The sequence below is a fragment of the Engystomops pustulosus genome, chromosome 7, assembly GCF_040894005.1.
Source record: "Engystomops pustulosus chromosome 7, aEngPut4.maternal, whole genome shotgun sequence".
Classification (NCBI taxonomy): domain Eukaryota; kingdom Metazoa; phylum Chordata; class Amphibia; order Anura; family Leptodactylidae; genus Engystomops; species Engystomops pustulosus.
In genome coordinates this window covers 47184778-47211299 of record NC_092417.1, presented here as the reverse complement: position 1 = coordinate 47211299, position 26522 = coordinate 47184778, and the positions used below count along the sequence as shown (strand labels likewise).

Below are 26522 nucleotides of genomic sequence, written 5' to 3'. Positions count from 1 at the left end.
GGCAGTGTGTATACAGGAGGAGGGGGGGCAGTGTGTATACAGGAGGAGGGGGGGCAGTGTGTATACAGGAGGAGGGGGGGCAGTGTGTATACAGGAGGAGGGGGGGCAGTGTGTATACAGGAGGAGGAGGGGGGAAGTGTGTATACAGGGGGAGGGGTGGCAGTGTGTATACAGGAGGAGGAGGGCAGTGTGTATACAGGAGGAGGGGGGGCAGTGTGTATACAGGAGGAGGGGGGGGCAGTGTGTATACAGGAGGAGGGGGGCAGTGTGTATACAGGAGGAGGGGGGGCAGTGTGTATACAGGAGGAGGAGGGGGCAGTGTGTATACAGGAGGAGGAGGGGGCAGTGTGTATACAGGAGGAGGAGGGGGCAGTGTGTATACAGGAGGAGGGGCAGTGTGTATACAGGGGGAGGGGGGCACTGTGTATACAGGAGGAGGGGGGCACTGTGTATACAGGGGGAGGGGTGGCAGTGTGTATACAGGGGGAGGAGGGGCAGTGTGTATACAGGAGGAGGAGGGGGCAGTGTGTATACAGGAGGGGGGCAGTGTGTATACAGGAGGAGGGGGGCACTGTGTATACAGGAGGAGGGGGGGCACTGTGTATACAGGGGGAGGGGTGGCAGTGTGTATACAGGGGGAGGAGGGGCAGTGTGTATACAGGAGGGGGGATGTGTACACGGGGATGGGGGGCAGTGTGTCCACCCGGGGGAGGGGGGGGGTGCAGTGTGACTACTGGAGGGCGGCCCATAAAGGGGCCCACTAGAGCTCTGTCGCCCAGGGGCCCACTAAAGCCTGGAGCCGGCCCTGGATGCTGTACATACTATAATTCATTCTGGTGGCAAATTCAGCAGTCAAGAGAAGTCATGATGAAGTTCTCTTCCTGATGGAGCATATGGTAGTATTTCTGCCAGTGTCACTGACCTCCTAGCTCTTAGCATGTGTAGTGTCAGTCACAGAGAGCCAGTGGGCCATGTCTGCCTCCTGAATGTGAGCTGGTGACACTTTTGGGGATGGTATAAGTTTTTAGTCATTCTGTCATCATTTTTTGATCAGGTTGTAGATACTTAAAGATGTGGCTGTAAGTACAGTAGGCCAGATATATAAGGGATGAGGGGTTGTCTGGTGGTGGGAGGCTTTTTTTTGCCTTGGGCTGGAATCGGCCCTGTTCACTTGGGTGGATCACTAGTGCTCAGAAACAATTACATTCACTGTAAATTAGGAAATGATGGTATACGACTTGTCTTTTAAGTACCTTTGAACTCTCCATGAGTGACAGAAGACCTCCACGTGGTCACCATGAATGCAGAATGACATTTCATGGCTTTATCAATAGGCACTGACACAAAGAACACAGGATTAATAGTGGGGGGCAATTCATAAGCTTAACATAGTGGTGGAAAGCCAAACCAATGCTGTTCGTTACCAGATGTATGTATAATGCATAGGGATAAGGAACACAAACATTGTACATAGGAATCTGTGTGCGCTATATAAATAAAAGAATTATTATTATTTATTATTATAGGAGGATTGGAAAAATATTGTCCCATCTGATGGCTTCCAGTTTTTGCTGTTTCAAGCGGCTGGAAAGATCATGGTCCATGCGGCTCACCAACAGTGCAGGCTGGTGGAGGAGATACTGTAGTGTCTGGAGTGTTTTCATAGCATATTATGGGTCACTAGATACAAACAGAGCAAGATTTGTATATGACAGGATGTTTAAACATTGCTGCTCACCATTTCCATGTCTATGTCAGAGTGCATCTGCATGGGAGATACTACTTCATGCCTCAAGGCTGCAGAGCACCTGGAACGGTTCAGGAAACATGACAGGGAAGTTTGCATTACACAGAGATAAAAATCAGCATAACCCAGTATAGTGATGTTTCCTTCACAAATATGGAGAAAAAAAACACAAAACAGACACCTTTAGAGGTGAAATTGACCAGTCAAATCAAGGTTATTCCAATGCTTCATTCAAGTACATGGGGCTGGTAGCAGCCTGCAGACCCTCCATTCTTAGGATTCGTGGAGTCAGACCTGAACAGAAAGTGATATCTATAGGATATTCTTTATATGGCATTCTATGAATTCAGTTTTTATCAGGGAACCTATTAGTAAAAAGCTGAGACAGTTCTGATGTTTCTTGCAGTCATTCGTCCCCATTTATATCTATGGGCTCATACACACAGCTGTGGTCTTTGGTCTACTGTCTTTTGTGAATGAGGGGACCTCACAACCTGAAGACAAATTGGCCACAAACAAAAGGCCACATTGTTTGTGGCCCGATATTGTATCTGTTTTGTGCAGAAAGCCTAGGATCTAGTGGCCATTAATTAATAATAATTCCTTTTTTTATATAGCGCACACAGATTACACAGCGCTGCACAGAGATTCCCAAATCAGTCCCTGTCCCCAATGGGGCTCACAATCTAATCAACCTACCAGTATGTAGGTTATGTAGTATATTTGAAAATTGCATGACTTTTTATTACACAAACAATATCAATGATTAACTAATGATTAATTAATTGCTTGATTGAAGTGGACAACCCCTTTAACTTCTTCTTGGATAAAAGGAGGAACACAGCAATCAGAACATATAAGCAAGTGCCATTGCCTCTGACATCGAGGGGCAAGTGAAGATCTCTTTTCGGCTGTAGGGAATTGTTCACATGGCTCAAGTAGAGAAGATTTTGGGGATGATGGCATTGGTGTAACTACCACACTAGTGGCTAATATAAAGTTGGGAGGACCCGTCAGCCCAGATTAGTGGGCACACAATTATTATATATTGTTATATATATACATCACCTGCTTCACAGTTCTCTTCTTCTGCCATACATACACAGCCTTGAAATGATATATTTGTTCATATAGAAAGTATTGCAGAGAGCAGCTTTGTCCTGAGAGTCACTGACAATTTCTGCAGCCTATATAACTCAGACTCATTCCCTGTGACATCATTTTGGCATGTTCTATAAAAAATCCTAGTTAACAAAATACCAAACTTTGCCTACAAGGTTTGCAGTATGTAGTATCGCACAGAAAAGATCTTCCCATGATCTTCTGCTCTTCCTGCCTCATAATGTAATTTATGTCTCTGTTAATTCACATTTCCCTCTAAAAGTCTATGGAATGTAGGTCATATAAATAACATGTGAAAACAAGTGGTTCTAAATGTAATGTTCAATATATCATCGCCACAGGGAATTCTCTATTTACCCTTTAAAAAATCGTGTACAGCTGTACTGTGAGCTCATCTTTTAGTCTCGGGTCAACTAACAATCAATTTTATTTTTTTACATAACCTGATTTGAACTTTTTTTTTTTTTTGGTGAAGGTATTGAGGATAGGATAGGGTTACAATAGTGATATCTCTGAACAGAAGAAAGTAAAAAAATATATATTAAGCTATTAAATTTTTATTATCAGCTTGGCCAGACTGATAATTCTTCTGTCAGAGTCTACCAGCTGCTCTCTTCCCATTGTAGTTGTTAAAGGAAATCTACCATCAGGATGAAGGATTGTAAACCAAGCACACTTACATACTGGTGTGTGCCCCCCCTGGCAGGATCTGCTTTTCTTTTAGCTTCTTATGCCCTTATGTTTATGAAAAAAGACTTTAGAAAATATGCAAATAAGCCTAAGGGGCTCCAGTCTACGATAACATCTATGGAGCCTGGAGCCCCTCAAGCTGATTTGCATAATTTTTAAAGCCTTTGTAAAACCAAGGGCATAAGAAGCTAAAAGAAGAGCCGATCCTGCCAGAGGGGTGCACACCAGCATGTAAGTGTGCTCGGCTTACAATCCTTCATCCTGGTGGCAGGCTTTCTTTAGAAGCTGTTTTTGGAGAACTGACTTGCCCCTTTACTATGAAGCTCTCACATTGGACAGCATAGTATTAGATGAGATCCACCCTAAAATGAATGCACAACCAGAAAATCAAATTGTTTTTAAACATTGCTGATATAATGTTATAATGTACTGTAATACATGTGACTGTATTGTGATTGTAAGCTCTGGCAAGCAGGACCCTTCATCTGACCATGGTATTACTCTGTAATGGCATATTTTGCCTGAGTACTGAAGTATATTATGACATTATAGAAATTAAGATTTATATTTATTATAAAAAAAACATATTTTTTAGGAATCTTAAAGGGAACCTACCACCACGAATCTACCTATAAAGGTAGATCGGGTGGTAGGTGGATGTAAGGGACGTGAGGAGAGCTCTTTTTAGAGCTAATCCTCACGTCCCCGCTGACTTTTGGGAAATTTTATTAACCTAATATGTAAATTTAGTTATGCGGCTACTGGGGCGTGGAGTAGCCGGCACGAAGCTACACAGCGCGGCTACTCCACGCCCCAGTAGCCACATTACTCCTCCTCCCCTGTTGTGTCCGGCGCGCAGCTCCTCGTAGCTGCGCGCCCTCGTCTGAAAAGCCGGCTACTGTGCATGCGCAGTAGCTCCGGCCTCGGAGCTGGGACTGCTCAGCCGGCGTTCTGCGCATGCGCAGAACGCCATCATATCGGACGAGGGCGCGCAGCTACGAGGAGCTGCGCGCCACACACAACAGGGTAGGAGGAGTAACGTGGCTACTGGGGCGTGGAGTAGCCGCGCTGTGTAGCCTCGTGCCGGCTACTCCACGCCCCAGTAGCCGCATAACTAAATTTACATATTAGGTTAATAAAGTTTCCCAAAAGTTAGCGGGGACGTGAGGATTAGCTCTAAAAAGAGCTCTCCTCACGTCCCTTACATCCACCTACCACCCGATCTACCTTTATAAGTAGATTCGTGGTGGTAGGTTCTCTTTAAATGATTTTATCATCAATGAAAAGTATTTATTTTCATTGGCTATTTAGATAAAACCACTGACATCATTATATCCCTTCTGACAATATATGATGTCACAGATTATCTCCTCCTCCTTCCTGTACAATGACCTCTATATAGATAACACTGACCCATCATTACATCACTGCTGACAATAGATGATGTCACAGCTTATCTCCTCCCTCTCCCTGTACAATTACATCTATATAGATAACACTGATCCATCATTACATCACTACTGACAATAGATGATGTCACAGCTTATCTCCTCCTCCTCCCTGTACAATTACATCTATATAGATAACACTGACCCATCATTACATCACTACTGACAATAGATGATGTCACAGCTTATCTCCTCCCCCTCCCTGTACAATGACCTCTATATAGATAACACTGACCCAACATTACATCACTACTGACAATAGATGATGTCACAGCTTATCTCCTCCTCCCCCCTGTACAATGACCTCTATATAGATAACACTGACCCATCATTACATCACTACTGACAATAGATGATGTCACAGCTTATCTCCTCCCCTTCATTGAAAATGACCTCTATATAGATAACACTGACCCATCATTGCATCACTACTGACAATAGATGATGTCACAGCTTATCTCCTCCCCCTCCCTGTACAATGACCTCTATATAGATAACACTGACCCATCATTGCATCACTACTGACAATAGATGATGTCACAGCTTATCTCCTCCCCTCCCTGTACAATGACCTCTATACAGATAACACTGAGCCATCATTACATCACTACTGACAATAGATGATGTCACAGCTTATCTCCTCGCTCTCCTGTACAGTGACCTCAATGTGCAAAGAGTTTGTATGTTCTCTCTGTGTTTGCATGGGTTTCCTCCCTCTGGTTTCCTCCCACTTTCCAAAACATACTGGTAGGTTGGTTAGATTGTGAGCCCCATTGGGGACAGGGACTGATTTGGCACTGTGTAGTGCTGCGTAATCTGTGTATATATATATACACCGTGGACCGTTTCTATGCGGCCCCCATCGCATCTGGCCGCGGCCTTTGGCAGTCGGGCAGGAGCCTCCGTCCGGACAGGAAGCTCCTGCCCGTCACTGTATAGTGCTCGATGCGGCCGTTTCCGGCCGCTTGAGCACTATTATTGCAGGTGGAGCGGTGTGGCCGGAAAATAACGCGAAAATAACGTCATCACGCGGCCACGCAACCCTTGCTGTCCGGCAGCCGCAAGAAGAAAGGACATGCGGAAACCAGAGGTGAATTTAGGATTTTTTTTTTTTAAACAGCAGTAAAATTATTGTGCCAGCCGGGGGACCCTAATATATGAAACAATGCATTATGGGAGCAACATATAAAACAACTAATGGTGGGGGGTATATAAAATAACTAATTTAGCGGGGGGGACACATATAAAATCACTAATGATGGGGGGGCATATAAAACAACTAATAGTGGGGGGGTATATAAAATAACTAATGGGGGGCATATAAAAAAACTAATGATGCGGGGGGGACATATAAAACAACTAATGGTGGGGGGGGTACATATAAAACAACTAATGGTGGGGGGTATATAAAATAACTAATGGGGGTACATATAAAACAACTAATGGTGGGGGGGTACATATAAAACAACTAATTGGGGGGGTATATAAAATAACTAATGGGGGGCATATAAAACAACTAATGGTGGGGGGTATATAAAATAACTTATGGTGGCGGGGGACATATAAAATAATTAATGGTGGGGGGACATATAAAATAATTAATGGTGGGGGACAGTCTGGTAATTAATGGGGGGCAGCATGGGAAATAATTAATGGAGAGGCGTCCCAGTATATTTAATAATTAATTGACCCAATTTATTAATTCATTGGGCCAATATATAAAATAGTTCACAAGGGGGGCAGTATATTAAATAATTAATTGAGGGGGGGGGGCAGTGTATTACGGATGTGGTCACATGTACCGCATTTACCCGGCCCTCCAATTGTCTGAGAGGGACAGTGAACGGCCCCCTATGCAAAAAGTTTGGGGACCCCTGGTTTAGATCACTTATGAATGGCTCCCCTTCACCCCATTATTAACTAATAATTCCCCAATAGAACAATACACAAACTCTACAAACTGTTTAGAGGGTTATCATACACCTGCAGTCTAGGTCTTAACCCTTTTCATTGTATGTCAAGCAGTAGTGGAGAACAAGGCTTTATAAATAACCCACCCCATATGTCTCTTAGTAAAGAAACCATTATGAACGTCCTGCACCTGAACCTTGTTAAAGAAGGTCCTGACCTATAGAAGTTACTTCCTGCCTTCATCCATTTATCAGATCATTGTTATTTGTTCTTTGCCCTGGATGCTGTGCCTCTACTTTCTGGTTATTCTCATATTCTGGTTCCATAACAATCTTGTGATGACTTTTGATCCCGGATCTGATCCTCATCTTTCTTGACTCAGATTCCTTGTGACCTTGATTGTGCTCTTTTCTGATTATTTGGACTGACCCCTGGTGTTCCACACTGCTCTGTGTGCACCTTGCCTTGACCCTGGCTTGTTTATTGGTTTTGATCCCATGCTGCCAGCTTTGGTCCTGTGGTTTATGTAAAGACCAATCCATGTGGAATTTCACAGCTGCTTTCTCTCCTGCTGTAGTTTTAGTCTTGTCTCTGCCCATGTATGTTCTTTATTACCGTTTCTTGGAGATCTTATTTTATATGATATGTGTCATCTTCCCTCAAGGAATAGTGGAAAGGGATAAGGTAAAGCATAAATATTACACATGAGAAATACTTATATAAGATGAGATAATAACTATAGTTCTATGCTGTAAGCACTCATAGAATAATACTTAGTAGTCATGCGCATGTTAATTTTAGTGCTTTTAGGGCAAATATTAATTAAGCCAGTCACATTACGTCATACTGTCGTTAAAGAGGTTGTCCACTTTCAGCAATGTATGTGGGCTTGTTCCGTTATTCAACCTTTCTGGCACACAATCATAGCCTTCACTACAAGATATCTCACAAATTATGTCCCTAGGGACTCTCTGTGGGCCATCTTTGGGTACATAGATACAGAGACACAACATTGTACTAGAGGGTTTCAGAGATTAATGACAGCAGTAGCAGCAGCGGGTTGTAAAAGCATCCTCCAAACGTAGCTCAGCCCCCCAGCGCCCCCTATCAGAATGTTTCTAGACAAGCTCAAGTATATAATGTGTATGGACTGGATAGAAGCCTACAAAGGTACAATATAACATATCTTTTCTTCTGTAAAACCAATTTTTAATACAAAAACACTTTGGCAGTGTATGTACTATGCTCTGTGGGGACTGGTGGAGTGCTAAAAATGGGTCTCCTGGTGACAGGTTCCCTTTAACAGCTAAAAGGCCAAAGGTCTGCAATGCTGGAATTACAGAAAATAGAGCATTCTTTGATGAACACAAAGCTTGAAGATCAAAATTATTATTCCATACCTTGTCAATGTCTGGACAATATTTTCTATTTATTTTGCAATTCATTTGAAAAATGAATAGAAAACATAGTCCAGACATTGACAAGGTTTGAAATAATTTTTTTTTCATTTGAAGTAATAATTTTCTCCTTCAAACAATATCAATTATTTGTTGGAAGTGAACTTTAAAGGTTTTATTCATATAACAAAGCCACTTCACAGCCACGAAAAACAGAACTGTTCTGCTCTTCAACATTTCTGATAAATATCCCCCTATGAGTGATACATGAAAAACGGTACTGACTAGAACATGCTATACTTTTTAATGAAAGGCATATGACCGTTTTTTTTAACTATAATGTTAATAAGGCTTTAGGCTGTATGGGCAGGGCTCACAAAGCTCTATATGCAGGTAACCCACTACTAACAGCCACAATCTGTACCAATTGCTGCTGTCAAACTTTTAGATGCCATGGTGAAACCTGACCGTGGCATTTAAACAGATTGCTGCCCTGATTGTAAAGACAGCTGTGAGCCTCTCAGATGCAGGGTGTAATGGGGAAGTAGTATATTTACAACGTACTGCTATATAGTAGCATTGCAGATGGGGCAGATTTATCAAGCTGTCTGAAAGTCAGAATATTTCTAGTTGCCCATGGCAACCAATCACAGCTCAGCTTTCATTTTACCAGTGCTCATGAATATTTTAAAGGGGAGCTGTGATTGGTTGCCATGGGCAACTAGAAATATTCTGACTTTCAGACAGCTTGATAAATCTGCCCCACTGTATGAGGAATAAGACCCCTCTAGGGGTCATTTTGCAGTACATTGTATGAGGAATAAAACCCCTATAGGGGTCCTGAAAAAAATGTAGTATAAAAAAAATAATAAAATGGAAAAAATTCTAATAATTCACAGTACGACATTCAAATAACCAAAAAGAAACATATTAATTTTCCTTGCAGCTAAAAGTGTCTGATCTTTTAAAATATAAAAATAATTTTCCCTATAGTAAATTCAATAATAGGCAAAATGTGCATAAACGACTTATTTGCAATTTTGTCACCCATAAAAATATGAACTAAAAAGCTTGTCCCACTGAAAAACAAAACCTTATACAGCTACATACAGTTTATTGTACAAAGAGACGGATGTTGAATAAATCATTTTTTCCAAAGCTTAACATTTTTGAAAGTTATTAAGTAATATTAAAACTACGTAAAGTGGGTAATTGCAATAAACCAAAGAATAAAAGGGGTGAATCATTCGGATTGCACAGTAATAAGCCATAAAAAAAAGACCATAAGAAAGTGGCACAAACATATATTTTTTGTAAATTCCACCACATTTGGATATTTTCCCCAGCTTTCGGAACTTAATATTTACTAGTGCCACTAGTAGCACTAGCAGCAGGTCACAAGTCCTCATATGTCTTTATAAATGTAAAAATAAAAAAATGTTATGGTATTTGAAATGAACGCAACAATGGAAAAAGGCCTTGATTTTAAAGGGAACCTGTCACCACATTTGTTACATATACAGCTAGTGGCAGGTTCCTATAGATCCCTAGTAACTATCTGACCCCTTTTTTTTAGCTAAAAATTTGTTCAATTAGATCCCTATAAAATCAAAGTTATAAACTTGCCTGGTAGAGTAAGTTGGGACGTGTCCTCATGTCATGTAACCAGGGTGACATCATCACAGGTCTTTAAGCCTCTTAGCATTAGCAAGCTGTAGCCCACACATATATCTGATCACATAAAAAATTCACAGCATGCCTGCATGGACTTCTGCTCTTCTACATGCAGGCTGCTGTGATTTCATGACATATAAGCTTAATGTACAGTTTGCTAATATTAACGACCTGCAATGATGTCATCCTGGTCACATGACATTACTTCTGCATCCAGAGAAAATATGGGTAGGAGCTGTTAGATTCAGCTTGAGGAGGCCTCGCCCTCCTCGACTTGCTATAGACATCCTGGGATACCAGGCAAAACTATAAAGTTGCATATATGGGAATCTGAGGGGAACCATTTTTAGCTAAAAGAAAGATGAAATTAGTTAAAATGGCTCTATGGTAACCTGCCACCAGCTGTATTTGTAAAAAATGTAGTGACAGGTTCCCTTTAAAGTGAACCTGTCAACGGTAATGTGATTTTTTGGTTGCCGACAGGATTCAATAGCCTATCCTATCCTGATCTTAAAAATGCTTTTGTCAGCAGTCAGCATCCTTAATATTGACACTATTTTATAAGAGTTTATTTAACATTACCTGACTCCCCCTGCTAGCAGAATGTAGGGAAGGGAGAATGGAGGGCAGTTGCAGCCGCCTGTCGGCCTGTGTCTGTCTCCTTCGCACCATCCCCCTCCCTCCCCTGCTATGGTACAGAGCATGATTCAGGTACGTCATGCCAGCGCTAGCATACTAAACATGCGGTCATTAGCAGGTTTTACCAACATCCTGTGTTGCTTCTGAGTAGATAGTAATATGATTAGTATGGAGTTAATAGGAGGGCGAGATAGGAATGTGTACAGATACTGTACTACACAGATAGAAGTTCCTTCTGCCAGATTAGATTACAAGTATTCTGGAGAGAAAGTTCTTATCCGCAGATGTTCATGACATTTGTTGAATCTGGAAACAAAACATTAAACATATCTATACATTCTCCATAAATTTAGAGACTGAAACCACCACTTTTTCTCTTTAATGATTTATGTCCAAAAAAGAAATGTACATTTCCTAACCTTATAAAGTTCAGATGTTAAAGTAACCCCCATCCTACGTCTGAGGGATAAGGAGTATATGTGTACACTGCTTTCCACATATCCATATGCCCCATTTTACAGAGGCTTCCATGATGTACAGAAGAGCATAGTATACTTTCTTTTAAGTATATAGACGATTTCATTTTTTCCTGGGTTAACCATTTGGTGACTTGGTATTTTAAGTAAATCTACCATCAAAATCCATCATGATAAACCAGGGACCCTTACTTACAGATCCAGGCACCGTGACTGTGGTAATCTTCTTATAATAATTATAATAAGAAGAATAATAATTGTTATATTTGTTTTCCATGGCCTCCTTTCTTCTAAAATCTTTAAAAAAATATGCTCTACTTGATGTAAAATGTACTGTTTCAAACTATTTGGACCCGCATGCTGTCTATGTATGCTTTGTTAAATTCTTTCATGCTCAATAAAGAATGATACAAAAAACATGCTAATGAGCTAATGCTAATAACACAGTAATTATAATAATAAAGTTTATTATTATAAATTTATTTACTTATATAAGTGCCATCTTATTCTGCAGCGCTGTATGGATCATAGGGTACATATACAAATAAAACAAGATATTACAGTAATAACTATCAAAAAACAACCAGAGAGGAAAACACCAATGACAACAAATACTTTACTTCACAAATAATCAATTTTAAAAATGTTTTGAAAAGAAGAAATAACAGGAAAAAGGACTAACAGGCAATGGGGGTCATTTATCTTATCTCTGTTTGTTTAGGCTTGTTTTTGCCTCTCTTTTTTCCATCTGCTTCTTTAGTAATTTATCAATCTCACTGGGACGGGTATTTAAAAGAGGATTGATTTGCAAGCGATCGAATTTTGGTGCAATGGCACCAGCTGTCATGCGACAGAAATTGGGGGGTGGGCCGACTGACGATCCATCGACTGAGGGTGGGATTTAACTTTAAAATTATGTCGCAAGACAATGCACTTACATGCACCGGGAAGAAGAAGGTGAACTCTGCCAGACCTGAGCGGGGAAGCGACACATGCAGGATATCGGGCGCTCGATCTAAGTGAATCGCGGCAGTGTTCATTATGGTCGGACATTCAGGATCGGGGATCGCGCCTGGGACGGGTAAGTAAATGTGGCCCACTATTACAGTTACGGAAGAAAACAAGCCTTGATAAATCTAGCCTATTGACACCACCTTACCAGATAATACCCAAAGTGAAGTCACACTGCAGAACTAATGCACACAGTGATGTCACAGTACAGGAATAAAACACAGAGTGATGTCTCAGTAAAGAAATAAAACACACGGTGATGTCACAGTACAGAGATAATACGCAGAGTGAAGTCACAGTACAGGAATAATACACACAGTGATGTCACAGTACAGGAATAAAACACACAGTGATGTCTCAGTAAAGAAATAAAACACACAGTGATGTCACAGTACAGAGATAATACGCAGAGTGAAGTCACAGTACAGAGGTAATGCACACAGTGATGTCACAGTACAGGAATAAAACACACAGTGATGTCTCAGTAAAGAAATAAAACACACAGTGATGTCACAGTACAGAGATAATACGCAGAGTGAAGTCACAGTACAGAGGTAATGCACACAGTGATGTCACAGTACAGGAATAAAACCCACAGTGATGTCACAGTACACAGATAATATGCAGAGTGATGTCACAAAACAGAGATGATACGCACAGTGATGTCACAGTAAAGGAATATATACATGGTGATGTCACAATACAGGTATAAAACAACACAGTGATGTCACAGTATAAAGATTATAAACAGTGAGGTAACAGCACAGGGACAAGAAAGTATATCACAGAAATGTCAAAGTGTCACAGAACAATATTTCACTACTCAGTAATATTACATTACTGACAGCCACACCACAGGAATACTGTAGGCCATGATATCATAGTTTAGGAATAATGCAGCTGTTTGTACAAATGGTATGTCCGCCCCTGACTCCTCTATAATTATGACGGGTGCAGAAGTAGTAGTTTTGCCTGGGCTCGGTGCCTGCGGTGGTCGTCTGCCTCTGTTCTGCATTGTTATAATAGTATAAAAAAGAGTAAAAAAGTTTCATTTAGTTTTAAGTAAAAAAAAATTATTTGGTTTTATGTCTTTGTAAACAAATATGCTTTCTTGACAGCATGATAAAAAATCTGGTATCTGCTGGTGTGCTGGGATTTATCAGAGCCCCATCACTGGATGGAACATGATTCATTTACCATCAGATTGCATAGAGAGAAACAATAGCTGTCTCCATAACTAAGTGTGGTTCCTGTTGTAGTGAACAAGCTCTGTCTGTTCAGGGGAAAACTATTTGAAAACTCTGGATAATTACACAATGTAAGCCTCGCCAGAGGCTAGTCAGACCCCTGCTGTATATTACTGCTTTATGTTGTCTTTTGTTTAGTGTGAAATCCTTAGCAACCCTTCATCTGCACTATCTCATACTATAAAACGTCTGTTAGATGGACACAAAATTCAGATGTGGCTTAAAGGGGGTTTCTCCAGATCTAGATATGGATGACCTATCCTTATAACCTGGCTTGGAGCTGAGCTGCAGTAACCCAACTCAGCCACTACACAGAGAATGGAGCTGTGACTATGTTATTAGTTCCTTTTCCAAAGTTAAGCAAAGAATAGCTTGTGCAGGTTGCCAGTCACATATCACTATGATCTGATATTGGCAACTTATCCTAAGTCATCGTCATCTTTAGTAATCAAGTCATATCTGTGTCATACTGAATATGCAGAATAGGTCTACAGATGCACATGTCTTCTAAAAATAACCTTAAAGGGAATTTGTCAGCGTTTTTTAACATACAAAGCTGCAGACAGTGTTAGGTATTGTCCCTGGAGAGCTGTGTAGTCATACCTTTGTGTGTGGTATTTGTAGTGACAGGACTGCGAGAAATGAAATTATGATCCAGCACTGCAGCTCATGAAAGGGCTCTGGGTGGGTCTTTAAGCTTGAAGAGCTTTCTGCTCTCCGCTGCTCCACAGCCCCTCCCCTCTCTTGGGAGTGGCTGTGGAACATTTCATTACAAAGAGTAGAAAGCTCTTCAGGCTGAAATACTCATCTAGATCACTTACAGTCTTGCTTCTATTTGCAACACACACAAAAATATGAAACATTTACAGATAGTATTGATGAAGATATCATATCATGTTGTGCAAGATATATCCCGCTATACACTATAAGTTGTGTTACATAGTTCCTATATCATGTATGGTATAGGGAAGGTTTCAACTGTTCAAACCTTGGCGCCAATCGCTCGGTTAAGTGTATAAAGCTCCAATTATAGGTTTTAGTTTAAAAATGCATGTAACCTTACATGCCTAAATTCTGTACAGAATTAGAGTTTTACTGGCGACAACGTTTATTGGCACCAAATAACCTTCCCTATATCTTCCATTGTGTAACCATCTTGACTAAACCACTGTAGCGATCTATAAGGTATACAATTGTATTGTACAGAGTGTGTAACGCAGAAAGCACAACTTGAAAACACTTCAAGTTCATTCATCTCCACAGGACAAATAAAAATATGGCAATTGTAATCAACCTATAAAGAGAAAACAATAAGAGAGACTCATGAGAATTCAACCTATCCAAACTATCTCCTTTTTCAGCTCTCATAGATGTCCTTGTGAGCTTCAAACATGGGATGCAGGTGATCACTGGATGAAGGCAGCAATGATACTGCTGCCTTCGTCCTTTGTGTGACCCAGGCACCATCACCGCATTGCTTAGGCGACAGCTCCTGGATCATAGAGAAGAGCATTGGAGCACCAAGAGTGCAGATGACTTTCTTCTTTTTTTTTTGCTGTGACTACTGGGGGCATGTGCTGTGGCTACCTATATACTGGGGACATGTGCTGTGGCTACCTATATACTGGGGACATGTGCTGTGGCTATCTATCTACTGGGAGTATGTGCTGTGGCTACCTATATACTGGGGACACGTGCTGTGGCTACCTATATACTGGGGACATGTGCTGTGGCTATCTATCTACTGGGAGTATGTGCTGTGGCTACCTATATACTGGGGACACGTGCTGTGGCTATCTATCTACTGGGGGCATGTGCTGTGTCTACCTATCTACTGGGGGCATGTGCTGTGTCTACCTATCTACTGGGGGCATGTGCTGTGGCTATCTATCTACTGGGGGCATGTGCTGTGTCTACCTATCTACTGTGGGGAATCTGCTTTGGCTACCTATCTACTGGGGGGCATGTACTGTAGCTACCTATCTACTGGGGGCCATGTGCTGTGGCTACCAATCTAATGGGGGCATGTGCTGTGGCTACCTATCTACTGGGGAGCATGTCCTGTAGCTACCTATCTACTGGGAGATATGTGCATATTGTATGACTCTCAACGAATTACATTTTAAAATATGTGTATATTGCTCACTCAGACAATAAGGTTCCCGACCCATGCTCTATAATAACAATTATTGCCATCATTATTATACTGTAGAAGGGCTTTTAGATTCCTCCTCATATGCTACATTAGTTTGACAAAGAACAGTGGGAAGATATTATTCTGTTTAATATCAATCACTTACAGTTCTGGCTTCACAATTACATTCCATACAGTAACATATTTTCACAAATGCTTGCAGGTGCACCGTCCACTATGTCATCCCCAGAAGGAGACTTGGACGCTGGTTAAAGGCCTTGGACAGGAAAACGTAGATCTTGTATACACAGTTGTAATGTTGCATTATGAGTTTGTAGTGCAGAAGTTTGATTTGTAGATGGATCCTTGAGAGTCTTCTTCTAGGTGGATGTTTGTTATTATTTCACAGTTATTTTTCTGCTTTCTTTTATTTCTTCTGAACTTTATCATACATAGTCTAGTCTATGTTTAATGCCGGTCACAAAATGTAAACTGGAGAAAAACTGGTGGTCTTCTCTGCTGATGTGTCCTCTGCAGTACAAGAACAATTAGATCAATGGTGGCGAACCTATGGCACGGGTGGCAGAGGTGGCACTCAGAGCCCTCTATATGGGCACCCATGCCATCACCCCAAGGCAGAGTTCGCTAGACAGGACTCAAGGCTTCTTGCAGTCCCAGGCAGCCCAGGACCCTGGAAGGAAGCTACAATGATGATCCAAACTTCTTCTCCTTCTTTCTACTGTATTAGTGTCCTCAGGTGCCTATACAATTTAAACCTGTGACAGAGTAGGGAGTAATAAGTTACTGAGTAAATTGTGGCTTTGGCACTTTGCGAAAAATATGTGGGTTTTGGTTGTAGTTTGGGCACTCAGTGTCTAAAAGGTTTGCCGTCACTGAATTAGATTGTCCTCTGTATCCATAGGGTCCAGATAGGTGAGGGTGCTGTCACAAATACTGTGTGTGGAGGGTGCAGCCGGAGGATTCTCTGGTGCTCTAAGGAGACATAGATGTAGCTCCCAAAAGGGGGCAGTATAACTTTAGGAGAGTTCATTCAAGAGGAGGAGGAACTAAGCACCCGATCAGTTGTGGACCAAGTGCTCCACTATAATTCTACATAAGTAATATCATGTGCCACTTATGCAGGCCCAGTAGGTAGTATTGTTCTAGGTGAGTGAAGTATGATATCACGAGGTCCGTGTTTGGTTCCATATAAGCACATAATGGTAATGTGTATACACAGTTTTGGCAAATTTTGTCTCTTTGTTGGCAATGGGCATCATTTACCGTTGGAATTTTTTCTTTTTTTTTCTTTTATATTTGCAACTTTGTTTTTTTTCATATTTGTATATTTGCGCCTAAATTTGTAACTTCTCCATTCACCTGCAAAGTTAGCGTTACAATAATTTTTCAGTGTTGTGCCTGATATATGTTAAAAATGCAGATGTGGCTCAATTTTGTCACAAATTGTGGCTCGTTTACTAAGGGTCCGGTAGCCGCACCTTCGTTGGGTTTCCCGAATATTTCCGTTTTGCACCGATTTGCGCCGGGATTTTGGTGCACACGATTGGATTGTGGCGCATTGGCGCCGGTTTTCACATGACAGAAATCGGGGGCTGTGTCACAAGATCACGCACTTATATGCACCAGGAAGAAGAAGGTGAACTCTGGTGGACCTCGGCGCGGCAGCGACACCTGCTGGATATCGGGCGCACGACCTTAGTGGATCCCGGCAGACCCGAATCCTCATCGGAGAACGTGCCGCGGAATTGAGACTGTACTGGGTAAGTAAATGTGCCCCATTGTGTTTAAAAAGTCGCAAATAAACTCCAGTCCCAATCAGGAGAAGGAAAACCTTTAGAAGGGGTTGCAGAAGAGTTTGACATTTTGTGTGACTTTTTAATAAAGAAAATTGCAATATCTTCCTTATATATCAACCTCTCAGATAAATCAAACAAGTCCAAAGCCTGGAATAACCAAGAAATGACACGCACAAATGTCCTGACTAAAGACAAATGACCTCCAATGACAAACTCTGGATAATGTTTAGCTGATAATGTGAGTAAAGTATGACAAGGTGTAGTTACACTGTTCTGAAGCTTTTATTGTACAGTACGACACTATATGGGTAAAGTGTGTTCCATGCATTTTGTACTTGGGTATGAATATGATCCAAATGAATATTAGCTACGGGAGTAGTATATTGGCAGAGTATATGGGCTGCCTTATGGCTTTCCCTTAACAGTGTTAGCACTAATGAATGGTATATATAAATATATATACGTATATGTTAATTTACTTTCCAATTGTAGTCAGTTGCACCCATAACCTCGGGTGATACAAGGACTGTTAGTATCACAAAGACCACACTGGTTTCCTGCACCCAGCTGATAAGTCCTCACTACTGAGAGCTTTGGCCACACCTAAACTTGCTTTGCAATATACATGGTTTTGCTTGTATTGTAATCTAATGGATATGCATTTAAACATCAATACATATTTCATTGGTGTGGATTGGGAGACTTTGCCTGCTGCTGTATGCCCTGAGCTCTGGGATATATGCCTCCTGTGCTCATCACTCCGGATCTACGGATCTACATGCCATTCACTCCACCACTGTAAGTACAATTCTGTTCTAAAATATATATGTTTGTAATATTTCCTTTCGTATTTCGTGTAAGGGTTTATAAGCGCTGGTTCTTGGCTACGACGTCCGTTTTTCCATGGTCCCTCATAAACTTTAGTATGTGAGTGATCGTCAAAAATGGTTCTGACTAGAACATGCTCTACTTTTTATTGGACATTTATAATTGGCTTTGCAACAGTTTTTTGGCAGACAGTTTTTTATGTTTTGTAGCTGCGCCATGTGCACCAGATTTATCAGCTCAAAATTTCGATTTTTTTTTAGGACACTCAAAATGTATTCTTTTTGTTTCTCAATTTTGGTGCAGCTCTTTAATCTGCACTTTTTCTACACCCCTTCATGAATGTGGTTTGTTATTTGTGACTCTCATTTGTTCTTTTTAGGGTGTACTTAATATATTAGGCCATGTGATACTTTATAACATCACAGTGCAACCCACTGCTAAAATCTGGTGCCAGAAAAAAAAACTTGTGCCACAAATGTATTAATGTGTAAATATGTATAAATATGTAGTTGACGTTAGAGCTGACAGTCAAGCGTATATTACATTATATAAAAGATCACGCAACAAAGTAGTGGATAAATTTTATTCATGAAAAAACTCAATACAGAACTATGATTTAAACATAAAGACTTGTGGGGTAAGCTGTAATGTCTTTTTTTAAATTTGTTTATGTCCCTGCAATCTGTAAAACTATATAGAATATAATGGTGCTTTAGAAATCAAGATGTATCATTATTATTACTACTAAAATCCTGCAGTATAAATTGATATTTTGAGTGGGTCTTTTTGCTGGCTAATGTTTTGGTTTCCAAATCTTTCATGCCTGACATATCCCTTTTATTCTTGTCTTTTTTAAACTGTATAAGCATTATTGAAAAAAAATTTAAAAATTAGCACATGAATCTGCCTTCTTATAGAACAACAACTGGTGAAAGCAAAAGTGGAAATGAATTCCCTTTATCCTTTGCGTCCTTATACACAGTTGTTAAAGCAAAAAACAAATCTGATTTATTAAAAAAAATATTAAAACAGTCCATACATACTGGAGGGGGGGGTTTATAAATGCACTTGTGCCACAATTCTAGTGGTTTTGCACCAAAAACACTGTCTAAAATGCCTTGTGGCACATTTATCAAGGCTTTTAGACCTTTTTTGGGACTTTTCAACTTGTCCAATTAAGGGGGCGTGGCCGCCAGGAAATGGTCGTGACCTCGCTAGAAAGGGCGTGGCTTACAGAAAATCATCCGTGCGCTCAATTAAAAGTAGGTCTAAAGTAGGAACCGACAGTCTTGTCCTGCACCAGAATTCATCATCACAGGGATAAATCTGGCGCAGCAAAGGGCAAGTGTTTTCCAGCTACAAACTTGCGGAGCCTAAGACATTGAGCCACTGAGTGGCGGAAGCACAGCCATGAAACATGTAGACCACCGCATTTCGACAGATATGTCTCAGTCTTGGTTCGACCCAACATTTGGGGCATTTATTATTGGCTTTGTGACCTTTTTTGTTTGTTGCTGCACCATGTGCGACATATTTGTTATAAATCAGTGCCACAATTTAGCTACTTTTTTTGGTAGTGGATAAATTTTATTCATGAAAAAACTCAATACAGAACTATGATTTAAACATAAAGACTTGTGGGGTAAGCTGTAATGTCTTTTTTTAAATTTGTTTATGTCCCTGCAATCTGTAAAACTATATAGAATATAATGGTGCTTTAGAAATCAAGATGTATCATTATTATTACTACTAAAATCCTGCAGTATAAATTGATATTTTGAGTGGGTCTTTTTGCTGGCTAATGTTTTGGTTTCCAAATCTTTCATGCCTGACATATCCCTTTTATTCTTGTCTTTTTTAAACTGTATAAGCATTATTGAAAAAAAATTTAAAAATTAGCACATGAATCTGCCTTCTTATAGAACAACAACTGGTGAAAGCAAAAGTGCAGAAGTGGAAATGAATTCCCTTTATCCTTTGCGTCCTTATACACAGTTGTTAAAGCAAAAAACAAATCTGATTTATTAAAAAAAATATTAAAACAGTCCATACATACTGGGGGGGGGGTTTATAAATGCACTTGTGCCACAATTCTAGTGGTTTTGCACCAAAAACACTGTCTAAAATGCCTTGTGGCACATTTATCAAGGCTTTTAGACCTTTTTTGGGACTTTTCAACTTGTCCAATTAAGGGGGCGTGGCCGCCAGGAAATGGTCGTGACCTCGCTAGAAAGGGCGTGGCTTACAGAAAATCATCCGTGCGCTCAATTAAAAGTAGGTCTAAAGTAGGAACCGACAGTCTTGTCCTGCACCAGAATTCATCATCACAGGGATAAATCTGGCGCAGCAAAGGGCAAGTGTTTTCCAGCTACAAACTTGCGGAGCCTGAGACATTGAGCCACTGAGTGGCGGAAGCACAGCCATGAAACATGTAGACCACCGCATTTCGACAGATATGTCTCAGCCTTGGTTCGACCCAACATTTGGGGCATTTATTATTGGCTTTGTGACCTTTTTTGTTTGTTGCTGCACCATGTGCGACATATTTGTTATAAATCAGTGCCACAATTTAGCTACTTTTTTTGGTCGCTCAATTTGTGCACAGCTTTTGAATCTTGCTACTTTTTTTTGTATAATTTTTGGTGCAAACTTAGACCAACAAAAAGCAACTCTACCAAGTTCAAGTTCTATGCGGAGAGCCATTTCAGCCACTTTCTGATGTGCGCCAAATTATCACACAATTTGTGTGCCAAAAAAATGGACCCTGCTACACAAATAATTAATTCAACCCATTGTCTTGTGGGGTCTTTGAGACAGTTTCCACGTATTTGTTTCTTTCCCATAGTACTACTACTTCACCCTTAAAATACCTACTATGTAAATGAAGAATTGAAGGTTTTTTCCAGATCCTGCAAGATTCTGGTTCTCCAACTTTAAATCAACCCTGAGACATCTATCATGGCCAGTTATGGGCCACCTCCTAACATTAATCTTCTGCTAGATAAAACCACATGTGTGCACAATAGCCATAGCCGGTGATTACACAGATTTCTACTGAGCATGCATGTGATATGACAGCTAGTGTGAGTTTCTGAGATTTGAGAGGAAGAAAGGTGAGTGGTCCGAAGTTGGCCATGATAGCCAGGATAGCAGTTGGGGAGCTGGATCCTTGTGGCACTCAAGGGATGCCCCTCAAAAAACTTCTCCTCAACATACAGACCATGGTATGTCAATTATTGCTGCAGACTCTCCATGAACATTTTAACCTTTGCACCACTCAATTCCACCGCAGAGAAATTGTAGCTGAATACCCTGACAAAAGCCAGTTTTTGCAGTGGTCTTAATGCCTCCACAGATGTAAGCGTAGTAAGAAGAAGGAAATACCTCTTAAAAATCTGATAAATGAAAGTCCCTTCTATGTCTCAATGCCGAACAGTCCAATTTCAGGTCTTGTTTCTCAGGAATTATTAATTCTGCTTATCAAACACATACCAGGATTACATATCTTGGATCTCAGCACCTCTTCGTGGCGGTTTTGAGGGGGAGTATGCCATCTTCATCTGCAGAGCCATCCCGGGCAGGCGGCCATACTGAGGAGTATTCAATAACCTAGCATAAACAGACATAATGTAATGAATGATACACTAGCACATGCTGACTGTGCTTTGCTCTAAAAAGACCTTTCAGAGATGAGTCTGGTCTAAAAGGTTTGTGGGACGCCTGGTGATGGAAAAATACCTACGAGTTTGTCTTATGAATGTTACATTTATTACAGGAGGTGTAGCTTGTAGTTGAGACAGGACGCACCTATTGCACGTCTTTTCAGAAGCACAATCACATCCTTTCATGCATGCCGGGAACATGGTTAAAGTAGCTAAGCAGGATAATCTAGAATTACTCCAATCTGTAAAACAAATTCACGTAAAACATTAACCTAATCCACCAATTTAGGTCAAATATCTCATAATTAGAACATTACCATAAAGAGACCTGCACATGCAGCAGAACTAAGATGTTATTGCCCACATTTAGTATACCTTTGTTTTATGCCAATTTTTTTGAGAACTTTACTCTAGAATATTGTTTAATGGACTATATTAACCCTTTGTGTGACTAATTTGTAAAATTAGAGTGAAAAATGTCCGTGGTTTACCATTTAGTGAATATTAAGAAATATCAATGCAAATGTCAACCATTATTTCCCATACTTTTGACTTATCAAATGGCTAAAATGTGGTTTACGTTCAAGTAGTATTGAGAAGCAAAGAGATATGAGCAGCCTCTGCAAAAAAACCTCAACATCCATCAATGAGTATCTGTCACGGGTGCTCCTGCGACCCTCCTCTCAGGTCGCAGGCACACCCGTGTGCCTCACTGTTCCCCCTCAGCGTTGCAGCAGACGCACTCACCTGTCCGCGGTCCAGCGCTAGAAGGCGTGGATGCGCAAGCCGGCTTCTCAAGGTCCAGCACGCCGCTAATAACCAGCATCTTCCCTCATGCCCCGCCAGATCTTTGTGCTTCCATGCCATTGAGAAAGCTGTGTTCCTTGCCTTGTGTGTTTAGACTGATTTCCAGTTGTGACCTCGATTCTGTTCCTGACTTTGCTTCTGTGCTGCCTGTCCTGACCTTCCGCTATGTCACTGACTCTGATCCTGTGCTGCCTGTCCTGACCTCCTGCCTGACCCGACTCCGTCTCTGCCTCACCATTCTGCACCTCGCCTTCGCCACCACCGCGGACAAGTCGTGCCTGTGGAGTGACCTGGTGGTACCACGCCGCAGAAAGTCCAACCCGCTCCCTGGTGTCGGCTTACATCATTGTCCACTACCCCAGAATCCTTACAATATCTGAATGATGAGAGTAAAGTGAATGGTATCAAAGCCTACTAGTCCGTTGAATATCCAAGAAATAGCGTATAGAGATATCTACTTCCCATTCCTGCTGGCCCTTCTCTACACAGTGGACAAACCCTTAAAAGCATCAAACAAACATCTGCATTCAATTGAAACCTAAAACATCTCAAATACCATAGTATTGCAATTTATTAGGGCTAAAAATAAGATGGTACAGGGACAATCGGCACTTGCAGTGGCTTTAGAAAAGCAATGCAATCGCCCGGTGGTTCGGCTTGATCTCATGCGATCGCCAACAAGCACCTGGTGTTTCTAATGTACACAATGCAAAACACTGCGTGCTAGTTACTGATGCTTGTGTTTCAGTAGAGATGCAGATATGAGCGTGCCAAACCCCGCCCCTGAAATGCATTTTAAGTGCCACGTGTGACCACACCCTAAGGAACCTGCCCAGAACTATGGGATTGTACTGCTCACCATACTACAAACTAAAATGTAGATAGTTGTACACATGTAGCATGATACAGTATATGAGATAGAAATATAACAATACTGTTTCCCAGGCAATAAGAAAAAATAATATTAGGCTAGCAGTTTTTTTTTTATTTTCAGTGGTACAAAGCAATTTTCCATGACATAAAGCCCATGGTACAAACTTTATTGCTACAGAGTGATATTAAAATATTTTTCCATCATAAAACAATTTCCAGTGTTCTAGTACAGTTGGAAGCAATTTTCCCGTAGACTTTGACTGTTTTTTTTTTTTGCATTAAAGTATTCTTCACAGCAATGGTATATTGGCATATTGATAAAATCCTGAAAAATCTCCTTCTGGGTGTGAGAATTTTACCTTTGCTGCATCGCTGCCAACTTCACGTATAAAAAGCTGCTGTTGGCCTTAACTACATGATCCAATGCTGTAAGCCCATTCTCAGATTTCGTGGTGGTCACAGAGGTTAAACCCCAATAGTTTCAGTGGTAAGGACCCCCCTCCATGTGAAAGCAGGAGTTTCCTCTACCTGTTTCCTAAGTAAGGGCACATGTCCCTGCGCTGGAGAGGTAGAGGGATGAGAGCTGCTCACCCCTAATCTCTCCCTAGAGAAGCGCAGGGCCGGCGCTGTAACATGACGAAATATAGGACATGTCCTATTTTTGCCATGCACCTTCACGGTGTGGAGAAAGAACATGTGCTCACTGCACCATGACTGGATGCCATATGCGTAAATGGGGACTGATGTCCAGTCCCAAATGGTGCGGCCACATATTGGTTCCCATTACATTTGTGGGAATGAGCCCGAAAACAGTCGGGTCAGAAAAGAGGTGGAGGGTGATTATTGCTGTGCTGCAGAGCTGGTTAGGAGAGGTCCTGGACTGTGCTGTATCTTTCTGAGGTGGAGCAGGGATGGCCATTACAAGACAAACATAAGGATATATATATATATATATATATATATATATATATATGGATATGTGTGTGATTGTGTCCATATATATGAGTGTGCATGTGGTGCATGGGAGGTATCCAGCACAGTGGCAGCTGATTTAGTCCTAATTGGATGAAACACATTGGTTTTAGCCTCTGTGACTAGGTGCAATTCAAACTGTTTTGCAATGGACTTTCAATGAAGATAATAAAGAATAGAATTTTATTAAATCTTTCGTGGAAGTGCTGGAGTTCTTTCTATTTCATTGATACAAGTACCATAAACACTCATGCATCATATACACATCACATATACACACATATACTCTAGTGAAAATGCACACATACATACAATACCATATACAGACATAAAGCATATGCACACACATACATTATATACACACCACACACACAGCATACACCCAATACACACTCAATACCCCAGATGCCTGGGTCCCCTCACATGGTGGGCCCCATAGCAGCTACTATGGCTGCTACCATTGTGGTGTAGTGTTTCGCCCCTGCTACTACTCATGAGTCATGATAAGCAGACCCGTAAAAATTTGTGTTTGGCTTAAACAGATCCAGTAACTACCAATAACAGCGAATTGCAGGTGTTAACTGTTTTAAAGCCACTTGCAAAGTTGCCAGAAGCATTCAAAATACGGCCGTTGTTAGTTGCCATTTTGGGGAGGGTCCTTGCTCCCTATGACTGCATGCTAGTGCCAGGCCACAGAGATTAAAATCCAGCAGCATTTAAAGAATGAGCAACGACGATTAGCACCAATAACAGCGGGGGTAGTGTTTTCAGCTAAACCTAGACACTTCTAATAGTTTGGAGGCTGATCTGGGGTACCTGAACCTACAAAGTTTAGTACGAACCCAAACTTTGTGTTTCGGATCTCTTCAACACTACCCATGAGCTCCCAGCTCTGCCGTCAGTGCTCAACATGTATATTGAGCTGGGCAGAGTTCTGGTGTTGTATTCATGTACTGAGCTGGTTTCTGGTTCTGTAAATATGTACCGTCCTGGTTTTGTTGCTGTTTTTTCTGTATGTATTACACTTGGTTCTGGAACTGTATTTATTGTATGTATTGGGCTCGGTTCTTGTACTGTATTTATGTATATAACTTACTTCTAGAGCTGTTGGCTCTGGTGCTGTATTTAACTTGGTTCTGATGTTGTAATGTTCTATCCCTATCACGTTCTGTTCCTATCACGCCGGACATATGCCCACCCGGCTATGTTTTGTTTTTTTTGGAAAAAAAAAATTATAAACATAGGAGGGTTCTTTAATGCAGGAAGAGTTGCTCAGTTGATATGTTGGCTTCCTATGTAAATAACCAAGAACTGGATTGACTGAGGCAATAGAGAATAAGGGTCACTCAATTCCCATTCATTTATGTGATTAATAATAATAATAATAATTCTTTATTTAAATAGTGCACACAGATTACACAGCGCTGCACAGATTTTGCCAAATTGGTCCCTGTCCCAAATGGGGCTCACAATCTAATCAACCTACCAGTATGTTTTGGAGTGTGGGAGGAAACTGGAGGAAACACACGCAAACACGGAGAGAACATACAAACTCTTTTCAGATGTTGACCCTGGGACTTGAACCCAGGTCCCCAGTGCTGCTAGACTGTAATGCTAACCACGAAGCCACCGTGCCATCCATGATTTGTAAATGGACCCCTTTTCAGAATGAGTCCTGGCAGATACCCATCAAACAGCCCTTAAATGAACCTATCACCACATTTTTCTTAATTCAAGCTAATTCAAGTCCCCATGCACCTGCAAGAATTCACCCGATTGGCCAAGTGACGTATAAGAAATGGGAAGAGAAGCAGAGAGGGGTGGCTGGACTTAGCTGAGCTGGCCAGGCTCCTGACTCACGCCTAGTTCTGGTTACATGCAGTGTAAGTTTCTACAGTAGTTTTTATGGGGATGCGGGGGAAACATGATTACCACAAAAAAATTGATAGTAGTTCATAAGGCTGTATGAGAACCTGTCAGTAGCTTGAATTATGAAAAATGTGGAGACAGGTTCACTTTAAATGGGTTCACCAGCCACGTATACTTTGAATGTCCTATCCAGTACCA

The 26522-nt window shown here is 41.1% G+C and overlaps 1 protein-coding gene across 3 annotated transcripts in view; it reads left to right on the top strand.

Annotated features, from left to right (window-relative positions):
• Positions 1 to 26522, top strand: part of LOC140069734 (potassium channel, subfamily K, member 16-like) — a 77867-nt gene that overhangs the window by 38802 nt on the left and 12543 nt on the right. The window contains exon 1 of one of the 3 annotated variants that reach the window (XM_072115789.1): positions 18015 to 18111. The exons of 1 other annotated variant lie outside the window; for it this stretch is intronic. The gene's annotated coding sequence lies outside the window, so the exon portion shown is untranslated. Of the gene's footprint in view, positions 1 to 18014; positions 18112 to 26301; positions 26339 to 26522 lie in introns of those variants that run through there. One more of the 3 variants, XM_072115787.1, reaches the window with a different exon arrangement.